Raw genomic sequence first — 7,550 nt, 5'->3', positions numbered from 1 at the left:
ATATAGAAAGCTTAGAAACTTGACCGGACTGAAAAGAAGAAATGGTGGACCTTGAAAATGATTTCCGGTTCCCTCACTGTGCAGAATATAGTCACACACTGCTGCAGTTAAGTATTTTACCCTTTGTTCTCCCTGTGTGATCTACAATAATAATCTGCTTCATGTTGATATTTACTACTGTGTTGCTGACAAGTTGGGGTGCTTTACTGGACTGGAAAAAGTTCAGGTAAATCAGAAAGCAGGTCTAATAAGCAAGTTTATTCTATATATATAAAAAGTTAAGTTGACTCGACCATGCGCGATACATATAAAGCTCTTGCTGGCACCAATCGCACATGTCTATTTCCATGTCATTGTCGATCGTGAATTTGGTTGACATTTCTATTATAGAGAAAGGGTGAATACAGTGGGGCCTTGACTTATGAGTTTAATTCGTTCCGTGACGGAGCTCGTAACTCAAATTACGCGTATGTCAAATCATAAAGTGAATGAGTGAGACATGTGATGCTGGGCTGATGTTGTGGTGTTAACTGTGACGTTCGCTGCGCCAACTAGTGGTCGGGTATCCGAAGCTGGCTCATAACCCACATTTTAGCTCGCAACTCAAAGCACAAAATCTGCCAAGAGATGGCTCGTATCTCAAAAAACTCATTAGTCGGGACACTCGTAAGTCAAGGCCCCACTGTAGTGATATTAAAATATTTCCTCTAATTAATTTCCTTTCAATGTGCACAAATTCGTGTATGGGGCTACTAGTCTTCTAATGATTTATAGGCCCCAAACAGAAAGAATTAAAGAGTATAATTTAGCCCTAGCTGGTTTGGCTCGGTGAATAGAGCATCGCCTGTGGACTGAAAGGTCCCAGGTTTGATTCCAGTCAAGGGCACATGGCCAGGTTGCAGGCTCGATCCCCAGTAGGGTGTGTCCAGGAAGCTGCCGATCAATGATTCTCTCTCATTACTGATGTTTATATCTCTCTCTCCCTCTCCCTTCCTCTCTGAAATCAATAAAATATATTTTTAAAAAAAGAGTATAATCTATATAAAGTACTTAATATAGTACCCGACCTGAACTCTCTAAACCAGAAGGTGCCCAGCTGGGTGGCTCAGTTGGTTGGAACGTTGTCATCGGGTTTGATTCCTGGCCTGAGCACATACCTAGATTACAGATTTGATCCCCAGTCAGGCACTTACTGAAGGCAGCCAATCAATGTTTCTCTCTGTCTCTCCCTCTCTCTCAAATCAATTAACATATCCTCAGATGATGATTAAAAAACAAAACACAACAACAACAAAAAACCGAGGGAATGCCTATCTTGATTATTACTCACTCTTTAAAATTTTTAGCTCATCAAGAACTTCTTTACACCAATATTTTCTTCCCAAGCCTCTCCTTTTCTTTCCTGTTGGAATCACTTACAATTGCAGAGTAGAGCAAAGAAAAGTGGAAAAGAAAGAGGTAAATTGTGCCAAATGTGTACTTAGCAGAACAATAGGGGGGCAGGGCATGAGACTAAAGAATCCAACTTGTGTTTCTGATAAATTTTTGTAAAAACTGCCTACCTTGCTCTAGCTGGTTTGGCTCAGTGGATAGAGTCTCAGGTCACGGTTAGATTCCCAGTCACAGCACAGGCTTAATCCTCAGTGGTCGGGGGGCGTGCAGGAGGCAGCTGATCCATGATTATCTCTCATTGTTGATGTTTCTTTCTCTCTCTCCCTCTCTCTGAAATAAAAACAACTGCCTACCTCTTTTAGAGTCTTGGGATCATATCTATTTTTCATTCAACTCTGTGAAATCTACCACTCTAATTTCTACAGTAATAAAAATAGATACTAGTTACTACATGCCTTAGTTCTGAAGTTTAGGAGATTCCCTCTAAGTTTCCTTTGCTGGAACTCCATTACTGAATAAATGCCTCTGTTCTAGCATTCAGCTTTAAGGTCATCAAGAAGACATGACCGCCAGTTTGACCTATGAGCTGGATCTGCAATTGGAGGCTCCCCACTCCCCGCCCTGTGCACTCTACTTGCCTTCCCTGAGCTAGACAGAAGCTGCCCAAGGACACAGCCTTGAGATACTAATGCGGTGATGAGACTATCTAGACTGGGTTCATGACTAAACTCTGTTAAGGCCTCCTATGTACATGACTGACCCCAGTTAAGGTCTTCACATAAACTTCTAAGATTTGGTGATGGAACCTGGCTAGATAGCTCAGTTGGTTAGAATGTCATCCCAATACATCAAGGTTGGGGTTCAATCCCTAACTGGGCACATACAAGAACCAACCAATGAATGCATCAATAAGTAGCATAACAAATAAATGCGGTTTTTTCTCTCCCCCTCTCCCCCTTCCTTCTTTCCTCTCTCTCTCTCTCTCTCTCTCTCTCTCTCTCTCTCTCTCTCTCTCATAAATTTAAAAAAATATTCGGTGGGCAGATACAGAAAACTACTCATTTTGTAGTCACCTAAGATAAGCCTCATAAGTTTACTTGCTTATTAAACCTGCCACCTACCAATCTGGAGTGATCTGCCTTTTTCTTCAGTCTCTCCCTGTTCTCTATGCATGGGGGCTGGTTTCAGATTACACCTCTCATTGTTGATGTTTCTATCTCTCTGGAAGAAGTTGCAACCCAACAACCTGTTACCATCATGACTTTTTAGCCCAGTTTGGGGTAACTTCTTTGCTTTTACCATAATCCTTGATTAGTAAGTACTCCTTGATCCCAGTGCCAGAAATCCAACACACCCAGAAATGATAATGTCCATTAGAAGACCAAAGACCAAAGAGATCATCTCTTCCTCCAGTCCCATCGACCATACCTAACCATATGTAAACCAATCACTGACTGGCTTGCATAGATGAAGACCTAACATGGAGCCAGCCTCCCGCTGAAGCATATAATCATGCAGCCTTAACAAAATTAGAGTCTTGTCGGGAAAGGGGAAGGACAGGGGGGAATGCTGTTGAGTAGGCTGCCAAGAGTATCGGTTGCAGGAGGGAGTGGGAAATTCCAGTTAAATTGGGGAGCCCCTCAAATATTATTCTAAGTTCCCTGACTCCAGCCCTTTCCTGGGCATTTACCATTTGACTGTTCAGATTCAACTAGGCAATTCTGGCCATGCATACTAGGCTACAGAAGCGGGCTAAAGTAGTAACGCCAAATGAGCATATCCACAAGATGGCAGTATTGTACAATTATTGAAAACAGGGTGGGGCCAGGTTCTTGAACATATCCCTCAGTGGCATATTCTGTGATCTACTGAGTGGATGCCTGTTTTTATAGCTTCACTTACTTGTGAAATATATGGGCAGTTCCCTTCCCCAGAAGTCTTACCGTTCTCTCTCTCTCTCGCAGAGAAATGAAAGAGCAGAGAAATGAAAGAGCAGTTCATTTGGGAGTCAGAAAAACCTGAGTTTGATACAAGATATCCCCAACTCACTTAGTGCACTTGGGCAAGTTAACTAAGATCTCTGGGCCTCAAAAAAAAAAAAAAAAAAAAGATCTCTGAGCCTCAGTTGTCCCATCTAAAAATTTTAAATGATGAAATTACTTCCCCCACAATATGTTTTTTATGACATAAGATGCTGTATAGCCCTGGCCCGTGTGGCTCAGTTGGTTGGAGCATCATCTGGTGCACTGAAAGGTCATTGGTTTGATTCCCAGTCAGGGCATATCAGGATGCAAGTTTGATCCCCAGTGGTGGTGAGCCAATCAATGTTTTGTTCTCCTGAAAATCAATAAAAACATATTTTTAAATGCTGTAGAATTATTACCAATCAGGGTAGATACCATCTGAAAACTCAGTATCTTCAAGTTGATTGGAAGAAAGGTTCTGATGCCTTTAGACTCACCTAGAATATTTGTTTCCTATGACACATCTTAAAAGCCTAGAGTGGGGACCTTCTCAGAAGGAATAATCTACATAATTCAACCAGTTGTGGTAGTATCATAGTTATTACACTTTTTGTTGTTGCTATACTTGTCTTATTTGGGCTTTGGACAGTAATTGTAAAGGTCCTACTTCAGCTAACGGCCTTTTCCCCTCCACCAGGAAGGTTAAAAAAGGTCACATTTGGCTTGAATTGCCTAATAATAACAGCAGTAGAGTATATTTGTACAAGGGTTATGGCTTAAACAAAGTGCTTTTAGATATCCTATTTCAACTAGGGTAGATAGAACCTATGGCAATCAATGATTGCGTGGGACAAGAAAATACAGGCTTAGAAGGTCAATAGAATTTGAAATTCCAAGCAATGAAATATTAAATAGTATGAATTTCATATAGATTACAGGGGACTGACAGGTAAGTAGAAAGGGCCTATATCTATCATTTGCCCGGTCTACACAACAGATAAGAGGTTCTTAGGAGTTTCAGGTTCAGAGTCCAACAGGAAGTAAAAAAGGGTCTAGAAAGTCCAGGAGGTAGCTAAGGTTGTTATTAAATAGATCACCTGGCTTCAGAATCTCAAAAGATGAGAGACAGGAGTAATTAACACCGGCAAAGCAGGAGTAAGCAGCATTGTCCAGGAGGGCTGGCTGGTGGGGACAGGAGGGTAGAGGTACATAACTGAGACCAGGCAGCCAGGATCAAGGAACCAGCTAGAGAGCCAGGGACTACTGGGTTTGAGACTCAGCAATGGAGGAGATGGGTGTCAGCCCTCAAAAAAAAAGATGGGAGTTCAGACATAGTAAAAGGCCAGAACCCAGACCCTGACTGAGAGCCAACTTGCAGAACACAGACACTGAGAGATCCATTGAGTGGCAGATGAGCTGAGCCACTCAGTTGGAGGGGGGTGATTTACGTCGAATGTAGGTCTACCGTGGTGGTGACTGCTAAGATGCGCCCTGTTCAGACCCAGCACAGCACCGGGGTCTGGACAGGACACACTAACTTCAAGGGTGAACAAGCACACATCACGGAACAGTGGTGTGGATGAGGGGGAGTTCTCAAAAACTGGTGGTGTTGGATAAGTTACCACACCGCTGCAGCTTCCTCACACGCAAGGTGAATATAACAGCAGCTGCTTCACCTGCTTCTGGAACTGGTCATGAAGAGCACCACTTAGTGCAGCACAAAATACTTTATGAACTGTAAAGGGCTACATAAATATAGTTTGACTCTTTTTGCTTTGTGCATTGAGGCCCTACTATCTAGAGTTTTGGTTTTGGGGTTTTGGGGTTTTTTTTGTATGAACTGTAAAGGGCTACATAAATATAGTTTGGCTCTTTTTGCTTTGTGCATTGGGGCCCTACTATCTAGAGTTTTGTTTTTGAGGTTTTTGGGTTGTTTTTTTTTTTTTTTCAATCAAACCCCTGGCTTTGTTGACTGTAGAAAGTCTTTCTGGGGCAATACTAGGCTTAGCCAGAATCAAATGCAGCAGCTACTCCATTTCCTGTGATTTCTATCACTGATTCCTGGCATTAGCATGGAGAGTTGAGAGTTAACAGGATGTGCTCTTAGGACTGGCTTTCCTCAGGAATGGCAACTCAAGCATCTTCCAAATTTAGTCTCACAAGGAAGAATAGATTAATATAGTGAGTAATAATGAGTCACAGGAGCACAGTTTCATGCCCTTGCTAATGAACAATGCAGAGAAAGAAAACAGGGCTGAGAAAGAAAGGGGGGACAGAAATTGCAGAAACTTCAAAACACTAATAAAATCCTTCCAAATAAAAATAGCTAGCACAAATATCTCCAAATGTCATGCATTCCAGTGCATTTCCAGGAATTATTGGTTCATCTGATAAAAACAGAGGTTTTAAAGTACAATTTGATTATTTAAATATTGCCAGGTCAGACAGAGTGACCAGAACAAGATAATCGGGTTGAGTTGGGGAACACAGGGGAAACTCAGGAATTACATCATTTATAGTGCTTTTCAAGTCCTGGCTTTAGCAAGCTTTTCAATGAGTGCATGAACATCTATGGTTTGAATTTCCTCCCTGTCAGGACACATCTCTGGCATTTAAATATTACACTGCAGAATGTTCACTGCAGACAAAAGCGTTAAAGCTGTAGGCATTAACTCAATGCAACTCTAAGAGGCAGGGGTGGGGCTAGTGGAAACAGTAATATAAGAAGAGAAAAACTAGCTTTGCTTGATTTTCACTATTAAATCTCATTCCGTGCCAAGAATAAGACTGTTGAAAAGTAAAATCAATTCATACTTTTTCTCTATGAGAATAAGCAAGGATTTTTTTTTTTTAAGACTAACAAGGACCATGGAAGAGATGGGTGTCAGCCTTCAAAATTGTGGAGTTCAGACTCAGCTGGAAGACAGGACCCAGACCCTGACTAATCACCAAGTTGCAGAATATGGGCACTGAGAGATAATTTTTAAGTGAGGCTCCTCCCTCACCTCCAGAGAGAGCTGTACCTAAAACTAAGATACCATTGTAGCTGGCCTTCTGTATCTCCGTTCTTCATTCACATCCGTGAATTCAAACATATCAAATATATTGGGGGAGGGGATGTTACGTTGTTGCTGAAACATACTACTGTATGTAGTTAGGCCTACAATGGTCATCTGTACTGAACAAGTACAGACCTTGTTTTCTTATCATTATTCCCTAAACAATACAGTATAACAACTATTTACACAGCATTTACATTGTAGTAGGTATAAGTAACATAAAGATGATTTAAGGTATATGAGTGGTTGTACATAGGTTATATGCAAATATTACACCACTTCGTATAAGAAAATTGAGCATCTGTGGACGTTGGTGTCCTTGGGAGTCCTGAAACTGTTGGCAGCGATCAGGACCAGATATTAGACTTCTGTCCTTGAGTTTGGCTAAGAAAATAATCCAGAGCCAAGGAACTCAAATACAAGTGAAAGTTTATCTAGAAAGTCACAATGTTGAAGTGAGCCAGGGAAGAAGTGAGCCAATTAGGCTGCCTGGACTCAGGAAGCAAGTCGCAGAGGGAAAAGAAGGGTCCTTGGAGCTTAGGAGAAAGGCAGGGAAAATGCGCCTGGGGGAAGGAGTGGGAGAAAGATCCCAGCTTGGTCCAGAGAGAGCTCTTGCCTGGAGAAAGATGGTGGTGGGGAAAGGTATGTGCCAGAGAGGGACCTTTGTCTTGTAGACGAAAAGGGGCCACATGCTGACTAGCTCAGGGAAGGCCTTCCTGGTGGCCTTGCAAACTCAGAGACCTAAAGTAACCACAAGAATAGTCTAAAATTAAAATTTTTTAATTAAAAGCAATTTATGGCAAGTAGTCATGTCCTAGGCCAGTATCTTCCCTGACAAAGGTCAATCTTTATTTTAACTGAGCCTGTCTATTGTCTTTTTTATTTTTTTAATATATTTTTATTGATTTCAGATAGGAAGGGGGAGAGAGAGAAAGAGAGATTGAAAGAGAGAATAGAATCATTGATAGGCTGCACCGAGCTTGCAACCTGGGCATGTGCCCTTGACCAGAATCGAACCTGGGACTCTTCAGTCCCCGGACACTCTATCCACTGAGCCAAACCAGCTAGGGCTGTCTATTGTCTTTTTGCATCTACAATAACATATCGTTGGAATGTCAAAGTAATTTTTCTTTTA

At 41.7% G+C, this 7,550-nt stretch overlaps 1 long non-coding RNA gene across 2 annotated transcripts in view; it reads right to left on the bottom strand.

Moving 5' to 3' along the window:
- Positions 1–1,331: 1,331 nt before the first annotated feature.
- Positions 1,332–7,550, bottom strand: part of LOC107183487 — a 23,247-nt gene continuing 17,028 nt past the window's right edge. For both annotated transcript variants that reach the window (XR_001514283.1, XR_001514282.1), the window contains exon 3: positions 1,332–1,414. This is a non-coding gene — a long non-coding RNA (uncharacterized LOC107183487). The remainder of the gene's footprint in view (positions 1,415–7,550) is intronic.

This window comes from Myotis davidii, unplaced genomic scaffold (assembly GCF_000327345.1).
Source record: "Myotis davidii unplaced genomic scaffold, ASM32734v1 scaffold18, whole genome shotgun sequence".
Taxonomy (NCBI): Eukaryota; Metazoa; Chordata; class Mammalia; order Chiroptera; family Vespertilionidae; genus Myotis; species Myotis davidii.
The sequence above is the reverse complement of the archived record's forward strand: the minus strand, read 5'-3'. Positions and strand labels throughout refer to the sequence as shown.